The sequence below is a fragment of the Monopterus albus genome, unplaced genomic scaffold, assembly GCF_001952655.1.
Source record: "Monopterus albus unplaced genomic scaffold, M_albus_1.0 scaffold38.1, whole genome shotgun sequence".
NCBI lineage: Eukaryota > Metazoa > Chordata > Actinopteri > Synbranchiformes > Synbranchidae > Monopterus > Monopterus albus.
Window position 1 is genome coordinate 3,030,885 of NW_018127918.1, and position 20,013 is coordinate 3,050,897.

At 37.9% G+C, this 20,013-nt stretch overlaps 1 protein-coding gene across 1 annotated transcript in view; it reads left to right on the forward strand.

Moving 5' to 3' along the window:
* The window catches only part of LOC109959351 (N-acetyltransferase 9-like), a 561,041-nt gene that overhangs the window by 433,660 nt on the left and 107,368 nt on the right, over positions 1-20,013 (forward strand). The window lies entirely within an intron of this gene.

Consider the following 20,013-nt stretch of genomic DNA (forward strand, 5'->3'; position numbering starts at 1 on the left):
GCTTTAGTAGAATCAACTATGCTTTTATCCTTAACTTATATACAATTTAATCTTTAATTAATTTCAAGTGAATTAAATTTAAAACATATTTTGTATTTTCAGGCTACTTCCAAACATAGAAACATATATAGTAATATTAAGTTTTCTTTATACAGTGTTCATTCAACGTATTAATTTAGGTTTAAAAAAAACTGGATCAGTATATTTGTAGACTTCCCAGTATGCACTATATTATTGTTTAAACTCTCCAGGGATATCTCTATTTTGTAGTTTGAAGAAAGCAAACATGGTGGAAACTTGCTATTCAGTTTTCATAATGAATAATGTACTGTTGTGCTGATGTTCTTTCAAAGCAGACTGATTAGCACTAAGCACATTACAGCTGAGGCTGATGGGGAATACCCTGTGTTTTTCAGGTATAAACCAAAGTAGTGAATATATTGAAATGTTGTCCTAGTGATAGCAGTAGAGAAAACGTCAGGCAGTCACCAAGGTTATTAGAATTTATCTCTGCTGGTCTGAATATCTGTACACGGGATCAATTTGGTGGAGCAATCAACATTGCCATAGTTTGGCCAAAATTCTAGAAAAAGTATTGGTGTATAATTTTAAAAACAGAAAAAGTCTATACTTATTTTAAAACACATCCCTTGGACATACTGTACTATACATCGGGAGTCCTAAAGAATTTAGTCTTGTAACTCCTGGTGTATTTATTTTACATCATTTAGATTACAGTTGATCAATTTAGTCAGTTTGGCTACGTTCAAATAACAGGTCTTAAAATTCATTTGTCATGTTTCAAAAAGTGCAAAACACACAAGGTAGAAAGACAGGGAGGTAAAGTTGAACAGTTTATTCAAAAAAAGTCTAAACACGAGTCAAAGGTGTCAAATTAGACCAGGTCGAGCAGTAAGTTTGAACTGTACTTTGCTTTATGACCAAAATACCTGCAAAGCATTCCTACTGGTCTCATTGACTTGCTTAGCAGACGTTGGCATGCCCATATGCCAAGTGGAATGGTTAATTGTTTTTAACACCACCTGCTGAGCATCAGAGAACTTTCCAACATTAGTGCTTAGCTCAAAGTACCTCTTTGCCTCATTGTACCCTCAAAGCCACAGGCATGGCTGTAGTCATGTTACTTTTATTTTTCTATTCAAATTACCATTATTAATTAAAAGTAATTTTTGAAGTCTGCACAACACAAGCAACAATGCAAGAAATGTCCCAAAGGTGTAACATATACATAGTTCAAAACTTGTATAGTAACACAAACATCTATTGTACGGTTATCTATTACAAGTAAAGAGGTTTCTTTTCACTATTTGTCCTCCAATACACACACCATGTTCTATTAAAGCTGTTTGTTTCTGCTATACATTTGCATTAAACAGCATATGAAACAGACTTAGGAAAGAGAGAGATGACCTAAACAAATGGTTCAAGGCCAGATTTGAAATTGGTTACTGTAAAAATCAAGTTTTGTAGAAGTCTACACTCCATGCATTGCTACATTTTAAAAAAGTCTGGCTTTTTGCTCTTTGTGTTCTCAGTGAACACACAGGAGGACTGTGCAGCTTGGTAACACCTGCAGAGTGCACTTTGCTGTCTGCCACTGAGAAGAATGGCTCTGACAAGGTGAATGGCTTCGAAGAAAAGAATTCAAATCAAACCTCTTGAGCCCTGCTCGACAGGCTTGTCCAGATGACAAAGGACCAAATGGCAGGCTTTACACAAAAAAGTCACACTGTGTCATCTTTTGTCATTTATTTATTTAATTTTTCAAAGATTTATTCAGTCCAAGGCCAACAAAGCTCAGATTATATCAGACCTGAGTTATGTGTCAAGATGCAGACACTGTGCATTCCTAAAAACAGCTCTAGCTACCAGTGCAAATGTTCATTCATGTGGGTCAAACTATTTTGATGATAGACATAAACAGACATGACATAATGAGACAAAAATCTTGTATCTAGTCAGTGGAGGTGGTCGTGTTTGGACTTGTATTGTCTTGAACAACAATACTGAGTCAGTGTGGCCACCTGGTGGTGTTGGAATTGAATTTTAAAAATACTTTTTATTAATGTGGAAGGGTTGCAGTCAATAGACTTATACCTTAAAGTATTTGATGATTCTGCCAGGCAATGAAATACTTTGGAGTCCCAGGGTGGTATTAATGTTGTTTTCAAGGTGTTAAAAAATACATTTACATGTTGCTGTCACTCACAGCTACACTAGCTCACTGCTTCAGAGGTGGAAAGTAACTAAGTACCTTTACTCAAGTACTGGACTTAAGTTCATTTTTGAGGAATCTATACTTGAGTACTTTCATTTTCTCCTATTTCGTATTTCAGCTTCACTACATTTCAGATACAATATTGTACTTTGTACTCACTGCATTTATTTGATAAGTTTAGTTGCTGGTTACTTTTCAGAAAGACGTTAATAAAACAAAATACAGTTAGAATCCTAAGATTTATTGATTCTTGCTGTAAAATCCACAAGCTAAGCACATAAAATAAGCTCCATCTTAACCAGCTCCAATATTAAAAGTGATGTACCACAATAATACATCAGTAATTGTAATCAAGCAATGTACATCAGTGTAAACTGTGCTTTTTGGCATAATGAGTACTTTTGGTACTTTAAGTATATTTTCTGCTTATACATTTGTACTTTTACTTAAGTAGCATGAATGTGACACAACTTGTAACTGAGTATTTATACACCGGTATCGTTGTTTTTACTTAAGTAAACAATTTGAGTACTACTAATTCCTTATGGACAACTGAACAGCTTGCATCCAATGGTGATGGAAGTCTTCTGTTTTTGTTGAAACTGTTACAGAATTGATGAATCAATGTTTTGGTTGTATTGGAGAGGTGATTTATGTTGCTGTTGACCTGGGCTGCATTGTACTGAGAGGTATCTCTAATATCTTGTCTATTTCTATGAATAACAAAAGGCAAAACATTAGAAACTACAGGCTCCAAAATAAACCTAAAATTATCTCAACGTGGAGCTCAGGCCAATTTCCTGGCAGCTACTTCCTTTTTCATTTCTCTCCCTCGCATCATATGGTGGTCAGGCTTACTTGACAAGCACATCCTTACATGCCCTGCATCATGAACTGCTCTGCAGCTGCAGTGTGCCATGAATAAAGATTGTGGCATGTACTGATGATGCTAACTTGGGTGAGCACCTGAACCACCACATGCTGACAATGCGCTGGTCTTTTTCTGGGTTGTGCATGTGTTCTTGTGGGAAGATGAAAGCTGCTGGCTGTAGGAGCACAATGACTTTAAAGGGCCAACAGAGGCATGAAGTCTTCCCATCGTTAACATAAATAGCTTTCTGAGTCATTAAAAATGTACTGATCCAAATTTAAAGCAGTAATGGCTGCGATATAGGGCAGATCCTGATCTCAAGTTGGTTTTATAAAGCGCTGCTTGCAGCATCCCTAACCCCCCCGCCTCTGTCTCTCAAAGTTATTACAGCAGCGTGCTCCTTTCCCTCTGCTCTGAGCAGATAACAAACAGATACACTCATCTGCTGACTCCTCTTCACCAAAGCAAAGCTTATCGTTCTTAAACACACCGCTCCTCTGAAACTAATTATTGTGCTGGCTTTCTGATGCATGTGTTGCACTGGACCAGTAATGTAAAGAGTGCTACGATTTTCAAGCCAGCCAGTTCTCTCGTCGTTTTGACTCCTCTCTCTGAGTTCCACTCAGGTGATGATTCAGGTGACTGGCCAAATCAGTCAACCTGTGTTCCCTTCATCTTCCAGCTAGCTCAAAAATGCTTCAAAGTCACACAGTATGTGTTAAATTATTTTGGACTCGAAGGAACACTGCCAAACATTTCTTACTAGTAAGAGGAACTGACTCCAAACTTTGTTGTGTTTGTTAGTATCTCACCCTCCTACATATTATAAGTGAGATGTTTGCAAATTTTACATGCACTTGTCCATATGCTTGAAGGAAAAAAAGATGAATCATTGTTAGCCAGCAATTTTAAGATGAGAAGAATGTCTCATGTCATTAATAACGTTTCCTCAAGTCCTCTCTTCTTGCAATTTTTTTTCTTGCATCTTACGTGGGCGGAACTAAACCACAGGGGAGAAATATGCAAGTGAGGGAAACATGGATGCAATTTGGGGAATTGGGATTTATTCATAGGATGGATAGGAAAGCAAATGTATGCTGTATATAAATAAAAGACTCTCCTCAATAATGTTGCTAATTTCATCTGCAAAGAAATATATATTTTTTGTTGTTTCCATATCGTAAACACAATGGAGTTTAATTGTGAAAACACTATTTTGGATGACAGTCTTTTAGAACTGCTGTATCCTCACCCTGTGAGCCATCAGCCACGTGTTAACAATACACACTCTCTATCAGTCAGAGACTCTGGACTTTGCTTGCATCTGTAGAGATAGTTTAGTGTTGGTTTGCTGTGCTGCGGTCTGATTGAAATCTGATGGATAATTAATGTTGTTGAGGTGAGCATGTAATTCTCAGGGGAGCAGCAGTCTATGTGCTTGGTTGGCCATCATGAATGATTAACATTATTCATAACTTTCCCTCATAAATTTAGTCAGTCATTAATTCTGCCGACCTCCGCACAGGTTGAGGGGAGAAGGATGAGTTTTAGATTCAGGTGCGAAACAGCTGAGTGCGGGCTGGAAACACTCACTGGAGAAAAAGATGTCATGTTAATCTCACTGTCCCTTGATCAGTTCAAGCCCACCCACTTCTTGTTGTTTTTGGAACAATGGTCTAAAGTGGTGGTTAAACATGTTGTTGACATTTTCAAGTCCAGTGGTTTGAACTAATTAGCTACTAATTAGACTGTGTCTGTGTTGTCTTCAGAGAGAAGATTCTCTGTGCGTTTTCCAGAACAAAGGGCTTCATAAAGCAGCTGATCAGATGGAAATAAGAGACGATAGTTTAGTGTCTGAGTTTTTTTTTGGTGTCTTTTTGTGGTCATTTTATTTATGTGTATATGTGTCTTTTCATTTTCTACTGTTTGTTGATTGTCTTTCTCTATGTGGAGAACATTTCCCATTAACTGCTCATCTCATATCAACACCAGACTTTAATTTAGGCAGACAGGGCAAATTTAAAGGATGTCGATTACAGTGCATGGAACATGCTTCACCCCTGCTCTGTGATTCAGGCTGTTGAGCACGATGTGTTGAGTAAAAGGTTTGCCTAGATCAGCTTAGTTCATATGATGATCCCACCAGGGTTGATCCATTTGCCTCTGGTAAGCTATTTGCCTTTTGCCGACCTGCATTCTTCAGCCACAGTGCATCCCCCCCTGGCACATACTGTATCTTAGTTAACCATGGTGCAATTGTTTTGATTTGAGAATGAGATGCTGAGGACAGATTTGTGTATAGGTACATTTTAGCTAGGAAAATGCAAATTCTTTTGATGTCAATATACTTTGTGCTTATCTGCAGTGTATAAAACCAGTCTCACAAACACACACACACACACAGCTAGGCCTTTTTCACTGGCTAATCACTGATGCAGGAGCTTATGTTTCCGGCTGAATCAATACAAGTTCAGACACATGAGGCACTTTTGCTGGATGGTCTATAAATAACCCCGTTTAGGCCTTGACCAGATGGGATGATGGATGGCAGAGGGTATGGCATTTTTCAATAGTGAAAGTGATGTTAAAGCTTCAGAGGACCAACCCTCTGGGGCATCTTGGTAAGCCTGGGCAGTTTGACCAGAAGGTCCATTATTTTACTTCATTTAGCTGCTGCTGAAGTGCTCCCCTTCCTCTTTTTCACTTGCTCTCTTTTAAAATGAACTGGACGTGTCTTCAGATCAGCTGCAGAGCCAGCACATCATTACACAGAGAGGCTTCTCTTCTCTGTGCAAAACAAGTCTCTGCTGCAATTCATCAGAAGTTATCAGAGTTTCTCTTAACAACACTGATTGACTTTTAACTGACTTTGCACTGGGCTTGTTATCAGGTTGGATGTACTGACTCCAGCTCACATCCCTCCTGTAAGTACTCGGTCCTCTCCACTTCTTCATTAGCACTTTAAAGCACATCTGTTGGCTGCGAGAGCAATTACCACCATGCATACGATGAATTCACATGAAGACTTCTCTCAATCACAGATGGAAAATGAATTTCAAAATGAACTAATGATGGAACTGGAAAGTTGTTTGCATGCAACAGAAAATGCATGGGGAAAAAACTTAAAGAGAATTAGGGGAATATATGAACCAATATCAATCTTGCATGCTGTTTTCCTCAAATGCGTATTTTATTTCTGTTGACCCACATTTCCTGTTGATTTGACTAGGAAGACTTAGCTTTGTTTTCAGGGTTTCACCTCTCCGTCTGGCAATTTAAAACAAAAAAAAGCCATTTTTTAAACAAAGCCATATGCTGCACTGGAGTCTTAGCTTTCTCCATAATGCAGACACATGTATACAAGCACACTGAATTTTGCAGCTCTTATGGTGGAGAGTCATAGTCAGAAGCAATAATGTTGGCAGTTTGTCAGTTCTGACATACAGAGAGTCAAAGTCCAGATATTTCTGATCAGCCTTAAAGGATGATTTTGTTTTATTGCAGCTTAGGTTTCATTTTAGAAATAGTGAGCTCCTTTACAATAAGCAAAAATAATGCAGTTATAAAAAAGTCAACGAGCAAACAGACGATCAGTCATATTGTAAACAAACTCCCAGGTTATTATCTAAACAGTTATTATCTAAAATGGCCGTCTTAACATCTGCTGTCTGTAAAGGTCGGTTTACAGATGGTCTTCGTGGTTCAGCTGTGAAACTTACTGTAGCTATTGTGCTGTTTTCCTGTGCAGTGGGACATTATTAGCAACATTTTATTAGCAACACTTTCAGCTTTACTTGTAGTTCAAGTGGTTTAGATAATCTGGACAAACTCTCTGATTGTTTGATTCATGTTTGTTGTCCCATCAGACTTTACTATAGTCCTGCCCCTATGTTTCTATATCTAAGAAATTATTTTTTGCTGAATAGTTGTAGAGTAGTTGCTGAGAAGTTGTGATATTCCAGAACTGTGCTTTAACTCTGTTATGATGAAGTATTTGCTCTAATACAAAGGCCTTTGTTGAACATCAAGACTAAACATATCAGCAGTTTATATTGTGTTTCAGGCACAACATTTTTTTATGCATACCTTATTTTTTACTTGTTATCTAGTAGCATGTTTCGTTATCACCAGATGGTTGTTTTCTGCTCTAATGAGTGGTGTACCCAGTACTTCCCTTATCCATTGCCAAGTGTAGCCTCCGAGGATGAGACAGACCATCTTGCTTTGTTTTTCCACTGTATTTTCTCTGTAAGTCTCTGTTTAGAGGAGGGAGGGGCTGCTCCTCTCTCTCACACACATTCAGCTGTGTGTTTGCACATGTTACTTGTAATGCAAAAGCTTGAGGTGTGAAGAAGTTGACATTTAACCAATCACCGGCGACTGCTCTGTGCACACACACCACTTCCCCCTGTGTGGTCCTGAGGGGTGCTGAAATTGAGCTAACAGACTGCACCTCCAAAATGGGTGCACCAACGTGGAGATTGTTACTTGGTGTGACACGTTTCGGTACAGTCTTGTAATGGAAAAAGCCCTTATGTGCCCAAATCAAGTAGTAACACAAATGGAATCCAACTCTGACCATGTTGTATTGTTCCTCCATTTATTTAAACTTCACACATGCTCTGCTGTCCACTGTGGCCTGCTTTTGGCTGACCTCACCCTTATCACTACATAATCAGCAGCATATCATCGCAGCTTTGGAGTACACCCATATATCACATGCAGTAAATGTTCCTCCTTCTGCTCACTGCACAGTAACTCGTGTTTTCCCCCATTGCGAAGTCTCACCCACCGTGAGCCTTGTTTTGTAGCAGATTTGCATGAATCTGTTTTATATTTTAAAATGACAAAACTTTTTCCACCAAAAGAACACTGACGCTTTTTAAAAATGTTAAATTGGTTGCAAAAACAAATGCAGGAAAACATCTCAGGAAGAATCTAATTATTAAATTCTCTGACCTGGACAGAGGAAGAGTAGCTTTAAGCTCAGCTCATGAAATTAGAAGCTGTTCTCACAACCCAGGACATTAATATTAATCTTACTCTGCTCGTGAAGAAATCAATGAGCTGGAAGTCCAAGCATTACTTTGGATCTGGAAGCGTAACAATTAGAACAATACAATTACACAAAATAATTGTTTACTGGCTATGTTGACAGAGAAATCAGAATTGGTTCTATTCATGCATTACAATATGGATCCTCATTAAAATGAATTGAAATTTAAAGGCAGAAGGTTTAAGTTTAAGAATTCTGCTCTTGGTTTGATACAAACTGTGTATGCTTTTTTTTTTATTATTATCTTTTAAAAATTCCTGTACTTCAGGAATCTCATGTGAGGGTTAACTTCCCTGTTTACCAAACAGTCTAACCACAGTCATCAACTCTGCCAAACTCTTCATCAGCCAAAGCTGATGTTTCTTGGAGAGGTTAGAAGGCAAAAGTAAAAGTGAAGCTGCAGTTGTTTTCCTAAGGTTTTCTTCATTGTATTTTTCTCTCATTAAATGTTTTTTGGTGGGTTTTTCCTTATCAGATTTGTTCTAATTACAGATGGTGTTGTATGATATACAGATTATAAAGCAGTTTGAGGCAAATCTGTGATATAAGGCTATAGATAATTCACTTACATGTTCAAACATTTTTCCAGGAGATGTTTAACAGAGATGTTGAAGGAAGAGCCAACAGTATATAATAAAAAAGAAAGGTCAGGGTTTGTCAAGAACTTGGGTTTCTTGTCAACAGAAAAGTAGTAAAAGACCTTTAAAAAAAAAAAAGTACATGCCCATAACAGTAATGGGTGTCACTGAATACTTGGCACCAAGGCTGGCTTTGCATCATCATTTCAAACAGGCCTCCTGAGGAGACAGCTGCCAGTTCAGACTCCCTCGCCTCTCTCTGTGATGGACGAGCCTGCTTCCTTCTCTCACCTTGCTCATGTAATTGAGGCTTCAGTTGTTGTCACATACCATGGTTATGGGAAAAGGCAAAGGATGGTGCTCTGCACGTTAAGGCAGCACCAGTGGGAAAATAAATTTTCGCTTTTTTGATTACCTACCTGAACGTGTTGCTTCATATGTGTTAAGCTTTTGTCTGCCATCTTTTACATTGCTTAATTTTTGAGCATGCGAGAAAAAATTGCGTACTGTTGCTAAGTTAACCTTGAATGAAGACATTGTGTTACCTTCCCTAACCCTGTGTTACCTTCCCTAACCCTGTGGAGAGAGATACTTTGAGTTCCTTATTCTTTTCATCTTGTGGAAAAAAAGCTTGACTTTTCACCTTTGCCAAGTCACTCGCCTGTTTTTCCGAGAAGAGTATCTCTGTTACTTACTTTATCTGTATCCGGAGTTTTGAAATTAGTTTTTTCCTGTGAAACTTCTACTATATATGTGTTTTATGGATAGTTTTTACCTAGAGGAATTTCTGGCTGCTTTCTGCTTACCTCAGCATCTTTTGTTCAACATCTACCTATTAATAATTTTTCTAAAAAGAGTCCACAAAGGCTTACTTCCTGCTTTTTGGTCCTCTCTATTAGGTTTTTGTGATAAGTAGCGGCTCATACATTTAAAAAAACTGTGTAGTCAGTTGTTAGGGCCCAAAGCCCTAAGAAATGGAAAAATACATTTTCCATTGCTTTTTCTCTCTTATCCCTGACAAACCTCCTCTTCTTGTAACATATCTGTATCTGTAAAGGCATCATCGTCTCATTATAACCAAGATACTGTGCAGCACCTAGGCCTTTTAAAAATTTTGAAATAGATAGTTAATGACGGTGACTGCGTCAAGCCAGTCAATGTAATGTACTGAATTCAGCTTTGTGCTGCCAGTGTAGGTCAAGCAAAATTGAATTTTATAAGTGGTGTTCGCCTGGTTTTAGCTCCACTTGCTTGAGGCAGAAATATATAATACCAAAGAGCCTGATTATCTCCATTCAGAGAACTGATGGGTTTTAATGTTCCATTTGTGATTTGGGTATAGAGATTGGAAGAATACACAACAACACACATCAAATCTAAGTTATTGTGTCAGAAGTTTTTCCTTTCATATTTACCCATCTGACTGCTAATGCATTCGATATGAGCTGTGATATTCACATTTGCAGCAGTATATATTATTAAGCTGAGTGTATGTTAATTCAAGATGTGTATTATAGACACATCTTTTCTGATTGCTGAATGATTAATATTAAATATACAACACAGCAAGGCCATGTGTGAGGACAAACTGGAATATATCTGGGCAGATACACAGCAATTAACCTAGCAGACTGAGTAGAGCTGCTCTGTGATGCAGAAGACGTTTGGCTGCATAAGGAACTGGTCACCAACTGGTCACCGTGACTCTGTATCAGTCTTTGTGCTTCCCTTGACGTCAGATTGGGTTGGGGTGGGTGAAGATGACTGTGCATATGAGATTAAGTGCTCATATTAGAGTGTGTAACAGTAAAACAGTGAGAAACTATGTGTTTAAGACTTTGTCAGTCTCTCTGTAATGGTGGCCATTGTTTTTTTTTTTTTTTTGTCCTGCAAATGGTCATGCACAGACAGGTGAAGGAGACAACCGACAATCTGTCAACTAAACACTGTATTTATGGACTACCCTCTCTAATTTAAAACTCATAAGGCAAAAACGACTGCCATTTTGCACTGAGGCAGGATCTTGTAAAAATTACAAATGGAGAGATTTTTCAATTCGGAAGATGCACAAGATTGCATTGCAGAAGAAAATGTGATATAAATAGAATGCCATTAAACATTGCAGAAGAAAATGTGATATAAATACAGCAGTAATATTTGTTTCATGTATGAATTAGAAGAACATTTGTCTTCTCGTTGCTCCACACATAGCTAATGTTTTTGTCAGCTGCCATTTTTTAGTTTATTAGGTACACCAGCAAGCCAAAACTAATGTAGTCTGATACAAGAGTCCTGCAATAAATCCTCCCTTCATGAAGGTGATAATGTTCTGTTCAGTGTTTGCTGAAACTGTTTTAGAGAGGGGGTGATTCATTTTGGAGAATGTAGTTTGTGATGCTCAATTGTATCATTATAGTGACATGCTTTTTAAAAAAAATTATTTTATCATCAATGACAGTAGCCTAAATAACAAAACCTCTCCGTATAATGCGGTTAAGCATTTGTAAGCGCTGAACTTCGGTTCCGATCTGTTTTTCTTAAAACACTTGATCCTACATTTCCCAGAATGCAACTCATTATCATCTATTTGTTAGTACAACTCCACCTGGTAAATGCCATTGTTTGCCACTCCACACCCCCAGTTTCCATTGCAAATTATCTGTTATAAATTTATATTATATTCTCCAAGTAAATATAACATGATGAGTAAACTGATGTTAAGGATTAACATCAGTGAAGTTCTGCTTTTAATGCAGCTGTTAAGTTGAACTGATTTGCCAACAGGTTCATAGCATAAACAATTATAATAGGTGTTAATCAACAGCAGAAAATGGAGTATCTCCAAATATGACTTATTATAGACATATTTGACAAATTTTAAAGACTAAGTATTAACATTGCTGCAGTCATCGCAAGTCTTGGTGAATCAGCTTGTCTGTTTTACAAGCACTGCTCTGCCCACTCTGGCACACAGAAGGCTAATTTGCTTTGGCTATAATTGTTGTTGTTACTAAAATGATTAAATATACTGCCTTCAATTAATCAACTCCCCATACTAATCCCATTAATTTGACTGAAGTACTTCAACATTGTCAAGTCAGAGGTTTTTGTTCAAAGCGAAGAAAGAGGAAGAAAATGAAGATATTTGTTTCCTGTCTGGCCATTATCACACTGACCCAAAGCAACAGCAGCTGTAATTTGCACAACACATTGTTCTATTCACAGCCACCACAAGCCTTTTCTCTGGGGCAATTATAATGTGCTGTTTGTAAAGTAAAATCTTTTTATAGCCCAAAAATGTGTACAACGTACCACACCCTCTGTTCTTAGAGCCTTTATTATAATAAGGAACAACTCTCACTGAAAACCCTTTACCAGGGTAAAAAGGGAAGAAATTTCACTGACAGATTGCTTAGACATTATGTAGTTGTATGTACATAACACAGAATGATGACATAGGGGTAAATATAATTTGAACATATGAAAACAATGGTTCTAGGAAATGGTTCCCTTCTTTGAAGATCTGAAAAGATAAACTATACATGGACATGTGACAGACTGAAGGATATATTTTTTCATTTTAAACTTTATTGCAGAGACAGAAAAAAAGGTTCATATTAAAAACAAATATATACCTATAAATATATACAAGTGGAGGTGTCCTGTACATCTCTGATCCACATCGGAGTTAACTAGAAAAAGTCACAGAAGAGATGATGAGGTTCAAGGACAGTCAGTATTCCAGCACAGAAAAACCAATACTCATTGTCTTCTCTCTTTGCTGACATGTGATATGTATTCATCTATTATTAACATGTGATATGTATCTGGATACGTTCTCATACCTACTGCTGAATAGACTGGGTCTTGTTCTCTGACATTTCACTGAAACTGGGGTGGCTTAACTAACTGAAGAAGCAGATTGCATGCACATTCCACCGTTTAAAAGTTGTTCCTGAGATTTATTAGAATATATATGTTAAAATACAGTCTTTAGACAAACAAATAAAAATGAATTAGTATTCTGCACTAGAGCTACAGTGCAGAGAACAAACATTTTGACCAGTCTGACACTCGAAAAGGCTTAGCTACCCAAGATTTCACAGGGAAACAGAAGGTACAGGCGCAAAACTACTTTTGTTAAGGTCATGGAAAAATTGCTGTAAAGCAATTTCATGGTAATTAGGTGAGAAAATGTTTTTTAATTTTGTCTTGGTGAGAAATGACACTGTGGCATTTGCTCTTGTATTTATATTCCTTGTACTGTATATGGTTATTTTCATACCCCAATCATTACAGAGACAAGTGTGTTGTGATTTCTTAATGATGTTTTTCCTAAATGCTAAATTCTCCCTCTTGCACTCTTTGTAATGTATAAGGATTTTCAATTGATTTGCTAACCTTGCACCTTTGTGACTAATTTAACCTCCAGTTGTGCTTGTAAGTCTGTGTGGAAACACAAGATAATCTACATGAGGATGACAGATTAACCAGATCTCTATCTGTTTGTCTGATGTTAATTAATCCAATGTGTGTATACACACACACACAAAATAATGCACATGATCTTTGTGTGTAATAGCTGTGAGCAAGTGCATGTTGGATGCCAACCAAATAGCTCAAGCCATTCAGAGGTGCAGCTACTGTATATAAAGACAGACAGCATTAATTCAGGCAGTCTGACATAGTGGATGTAGAGGAGAAGGCACGGGCCATATTTCACGTTTTGTAGGCTCTGTTTAGTATCTGTTGTCGGTGAGGATCAAAGCATTCGCCATTGGAGTGAGATTTCAGTGTTGTGCAGCTCTCAGCTAAAGGATTAGGACAGCCTTGAATTTAAAGGGGTGGGGGTGAATTTTAGCCTACAGGGGATGACATGTTTCTATTTATGGCATGAGCTGCATAAACTCAAACTTGGTGTCTTGCAGGCATTCACTGGAGTCTTGGCCCAATACCGTGCTACAGTTGTGTATCTATGACAAACTGGCTCCATGAAGGCATTTTACTTCCACATCGTGTGTTTATTCAGCTTTGTGAAGGAAAAAGAGACAATTTTCCAACAATACAGGCACATTAGAGGCTTTTATAAAAGCATCTGTTTTTCTTTTCAGATTTCCCAAATTATTTTAGGTGTATGAAAATGTATCTGGGGTGCATCGATAGTGTGGGATGATGATTTTGTTTTTCTCCATGCATAACTATGCAAAACGCCTCATAATTGATTGGAGGCATGCTGTGTTTGTGTTTGGCTCTTGTCTTGTGTGAAACATAGGTGTCACTGAGATCATTAGGGCCCAGGATCCGGTGTTACATCCACCAATCATATCAGGGCTTAGAGCAGACTGACCAATTAGAGGCTGCAGATGACAGAGAAACAGAAATAAATCCGAACAGAGCGGTTTTGATAGGAATGGCAATTTGCCCGCTTTTATTAATAGCTGAAAATTTGAAGTTGAGTGAATAACTGATGCTTGATCTCCCTCTCAGCTGGTTCTTGATGAGTTCCTGCTGTCTGCTCTTCCGTTAACTTCAACACTGTGATAGCAAAGAATGACAAATGTTCAACTCTTTCCTACAGAACGGTATTCTTGCCAAAGAGACACTGAAGTAAGATTTCAATTACATTCAGCTGTTCTCTGCTGAAACTGCATTTTACTTGTCCTGCTTCCAGTAATATTAGATGTACATTAGTAATAAAAATTGTTCATGAAATCTGATTTGATTTCGTTCAAGTGGAGGGTTTTCTAAACAGTCCTGCTCTGATCTACATCATATCAGAGGTGCATGGCTAAGTTGAAATTATGTAATTTTGAGTGGACAAAATTCTTCATTTTATAATATTAGATATTTTTATGTCAGAGTCACAGGGTTTAGTTTTTATGAGCTTATGCAAAGACAAGACCAGGTAGAGCACTGGAAGTGGAAACAACTGTGTGTGAATGATCAGACAGACTGTGGTAATGTCAAATAACTGTCCATATCATACTGAGTTAATGAACTGAAAAAGAGCTGCTTTGAAACAAGATTTACCATTTAATTAGTTTATCACCCTAAAAGCCAAGGCTGAGGAAAATCAAAAATAGTAACAGCACACAGGGCTCCTAGTCATAAAACCCCTGGCTGTTGTTTTTGTTTTTCTGTTTGGGTGCACATTAAACAAATTATACACAATGTGTTTATTAGTGAGCTTTAGAGCTACAGAAATTTTAACCATGCTAGCAGTGTGACTCTAAGGATGGCAGTGTTTGTTTGTCTGCCGGTTCACTACTTTGGTCCAGACTCAAATATCTCAGCACCTAGTGGATGGTTTGCCATGAAATTCTGTACAGACTTTTGTCATCCCCAGAGGAGGGAGCCTACTGACTTTGGTGATTCCTTTTTACCTTTAACGACATCATGAGGTTGACATTTCTTGACATATCCTTTCTTAGTCACTATGGATTGGAGTAGTCGTAAAAGTAGCAAACTGCATCCGTTTCCTCATTGAGATGAATTATAATAACGTACGTAGATGAACCCTTAACTTTTCATCCAGAAGAATCACAGTTTGTTTTTGTGCAGTATTTGGTTTTTGACCAAATACCTGCAGAATTAATGTTGGCATTCTTGCTAACATGTTACACTCAGATGGTAAACATGCTACCTGATACAGTTTGGTATATTGCAGAGCTAAGTCTTTTTGATTGCTGTTTTACAGTTTTATTTTTTTCATTTCTCCTCCAATATGTCCCACTGACTTATGCCACTGATCCCAGTTTACAAGATGTGAATATTGCTAAACTGCAGATAATGATTCTGAAGCCTACGGTGATGATGAGCTATCTGAGTATTGAAAGGAACAGAAGTCTGCACTCTGACACTTGTTTCTCCTTTAGACCACCCACAGACGTGCCATTTATATTCTAGTGTTACCCTATAGTGATTGCAAACAGTTGGGATGGTTCTCAGGGAAATCAGACAGAAAGCAGCCAACTCACTTTATTCTCTTTATTATATCAATTTTGTTCCGCCATAGATATTGTTGTGTCAAAGAAATGGTGTGTTAAGCAGCCCATATAACCAGGGAACAATAGATATAGTCCCAGAAAATATTTCCTCCATTCTGGCATTTCTGTAGTAATTTCTTTAAGTACTATTTAAACATTAATGCAGTTGCCTCTCCTCCATTCAATGAATAGGTGCTTAATAAAATGCTAATTAATATTTAATGATCTCATTGTGCATTATTAAACCTATAATGAGTCAGTTAGGCATTGCTCATTCATCTAGCTAATTAACAGTCTTGATTTAAACTTGGCGATATCTTTTTTTGTTCACTTTATGGGCTTAATTTGTTTGCAATCTGACTCAAACAGTAACAATACATTCAGTACCAGACTGGCTAAAAACAAAAACCAAACAAGGTGTTAATAATATCCAGTTCATTCTGTGACAGTTTTGAATATTATATCTTTAAACCCATACTTATCCCTTCTGTGATACAAGACTAAATAAGCATAATTTCATGGGTTATAAAGCAATTAATGAGGCCAATTAATTTCAAATTTGGTATCTGTGTTGTAAGGGTTAATCAGCTGGCATAAATCTCACAGCCCACACAGTCCTGTCTGAGACATTTGCAGTGGATTTGTGTGTCTTCTCTTTCTCAGCAGTGCCTGTTGTTCCTCAGTAAGAGACTTCCCTGATGAGCTGTTTGCTGCTGTATTGCAACAAATGAACATCAGAAACATCTGTTTTATCCAAACACATTTGAATTCAGGTAGTGTGTCCTACCTGTAGTGTTACCCTTGGTTAGGGAAATTGGATGGTTGTGGAGACCATGTCCTAATGTAGAGTACTTAGTCTTTGCCATCAGTTTAATATTTGATGCTCTAATATTTAGTATAGATAGCACTTGGTCTCTTAATTTTCTCTGAAGTAAGAGCTACTCTGAACAAGATGGCTGCTGACTTAGAAGTTAGATGTGTTTGTCAAATGTATTTATCTGTGATGTCAGCCTGATATACAGCTCTACTAAAGTCAAGGTCGGTAGGACAAACTGAGCAATTCTGACAGGCATCTTGAACCCTCAGCTACTGTATCACTAATAACGTGAGTGGATGGTGTGTTGGCAACAGACCTGATGAGTGTCCTCCCCTTCACTGGAGGTGTAACAACAGTAGCTAAGTCAAGCGTTTGCCCCTGAGCCAGAGAACAGTGCTGGAAATGAAAGGATGACGTGCAGCCTTTTAGCTCTTTGCCACATTTCAGTTGTTGCAGGTTTTATTCAGTTTAACACACTTTGTCCTTTAAAAGAGTTCTATAGGCATCATTGCATATGTTCTCTAAAAAGCATGCCAATCGCAGCAGCCTGTTGGGGCTGTGCTTATGTGCCAGACTGCTTCTCTGGTGTGATGATGTACCAGTGAGACAATGAAATATGATCCACAAAGTCCAGTTGGAGTAACAGATGAATGTGCTTGAAAGTTGATCAGATTCCAAAACATAGGACAACTGTTTGTAACAAACAGTTATCACAGAAGCAACTGTTTTGTCTTTATTGGTATGGGTGCAAACTAAACAGTAAAAATAAAGTGTTCACATTGTAAAGTAATCCATCTGGGAAGTGCACATGCATGTTATGGATTGGCCACTGCAGAACCATGTCAGATGATGAGCTTTGCAGCAAAAGCTGAGGCTGTTTCTTTGCTGGAGCTCATTCACATACTTGTCCAGTAAGAAAAATGTTTGTGCCACTTGGCTTTTATAAGTGATCTGGTCCACACAACATGCTTACAAAGCTATACTGAGTGCTGCTAACTGGACCAAAACCAAAAGATGCATGTTCAGTGACTGAACTGTGGTGCTGCTGTTAGTTGTTAAATTCATTTCTAGCTCCTTTTGTGTGGGCGTGAGACTCCGTGCAGTGGTCTGCTGTCAATCTTGTGTCAGTGAGGGTTGAACTTGGACCATAGTCGCTGGTTATTTTATGTTATGTTAGGATTCACTCCTGTATGAAGCCAATATTTACTGTGCAAGTACCATCTGAGACTCTAACTATAACCAAAGCCATCTGAGGAGTGGTGAATTATCTTTAAATGGCCTCCCTCAAGATTTTTCCATTGTGTTTTTTTCCTGTACTGTGTTTTGGTTGGTGCAGTTTTCCTTGTCCTCTTAGATACTGTGTTGGGGCAAACAGTTGATATTTGTTTGTTCACCCTAAAGAGGGACGACACAGTATGTGATATTAGTCTACACATCTTGCTGATTTATTTTTTTAATTCTTATGTAAGAATAGCCAGAGCATGTGAACTGTAGTATTAAACATGTATTTTGCTATTTCAGATGACATTAACCTTAAATGTTTCAAAGCTGTGCTGATCTCAGGTGTGTGCACAACATATGTTGTGCCACCCTGTCAGTGTAAAATTATACATTTATTCTAAATGTTTTCTGGACTTTAGTAGCTTTGTTTACACTTATTGTGAATTGCTTTGTCAAATGCAAAAATAAACCAAGCACATATTTTTTGCTAATGTTAAATGTGCAGAAACAAAGAAATGGGTGCCTAAGATGGCAGTGCCTCATTAGCAGGCCTGTGATCACAGAACTAGAATTGGAGTATTTATTATTGTAGTTTGTAACCACTAATGTTTACAGTTTAATTACTGAACTGTCTCTAATGTAGTTGAGGAGATGATAGTACTTAACATCAGACCTGTGATTAAATGAGCTGTTCTTATATACACTATCTACTCAGAATTACATTGCAAGATTTTTTCTTGCAATGTAATTCTGAGTAGATAGTCTCAGTTTATTTCCTCTCAGCTGCTGATATTTGTACTGTCCACACTGTTGCAGGAAATAAATATACCATTTAAAATGTTCACTTGTTAAATGGTCTAATTGTTACTGTTTAATGCTCTCCCATTTACCCCCCACTCATTAACCTGTGAACTCCAAGCCCCTTTAGGCTTGGGCCCACTAGAAACCCAAATGACTCCTCAGAGCACAAACACAACCAAGAACAATTTTTCTGCAGTCCAACAACATATTTTTTTCACCGGTATCTTGAAAAGTGCCATTACTCAATATTAGTCAAACAGGCAAACACTTATTTAGAAGTGCAGTTTGAATAATTAAATAAAACATTATTTTCCTTCTACATTTGATTCCTGTCCACTTTTGTTTGTTGCTCAGCAATGTGCTACTCGGCTCCATGTAATGGGACTAACAGCTCCGATAAACCTAAACTGGAAATGTAATGACAAGCAATTCATCATGCAATATAGCCAAGCTGTCACAAAGTGTAATCTATTGACCACAGCAACACTGTATCTTTTAGAAAACCCACTGTATATTCACGATGTGTAGTGGAGAGTATGCTCAGCTCATTTAAAAATATTTATGGAGTCAAGTTTATAGTTCATCTACAATCTTTGATGAGCACAATGTTCCAATAACGAACATAATTTATGGCAAAGTTACAAAAATAAGTTGTAATAAAGTGGAATTTTACTTTAAAGTGGAGGCTGCAATGGATAATTCAGATATGAAAGAACCATCTTGGCCATACAGTCATGCACACACTCTGATCTAGACCTCTCATAACCCTTGCTGCTCTTTTCTTAGCTCACATCACAGCTGTTACCAGTTTCTGTCCAGTTCATGTCTTTCACATTTTGGAACAATTTGAGTCTCCAGTAATGAGCTGCAGGATGAGAGAGAGAGAGAGAGAGAGAGAGAGAGAGAAAGGAAGCAAGAGACAGGGTGGAAAAATTGGAATGAAGGCAGAGTGCGAGTCAAAACTTACACAGTTCAGACCAAAAGAAAATAATGATTCCTTCTCAGTCAGTGGAGTCCCAATATTTTACTCTATTTGTGTGTGTTTGTGTGTTGCATGTGTCTCTGATGTTGTATTTCAGTCTTTGTGAGGACTATGCTGAGAGATGATATATGGACATATGGAAAGTAAGGTCTTTCCTTCTCCAAGCAGTTAAAGCAAGACAAGTTTATTTGTACAGCACCTTTTATAAGCTGAAAACCCACTGACAGCAGCTTTAATCACAACAGCTCAGGATTTGTTCCATCAGCAGAACAGAGTGTCACAGGGGAAGTGTGTATTGAGAATGAGGCTGATGTGAGCATGGCTTCCTCTGCAGACAGGAGTGTGAATGCGTGTGTATATTAGGATTGGGAACGTTGCCGTGAATGGCAGTCCAGAAAACACACACATACCAGGAGCTGGAAGTATGTGAGGATTTGCTCCATCGCTGTCTCAGTGAACCCA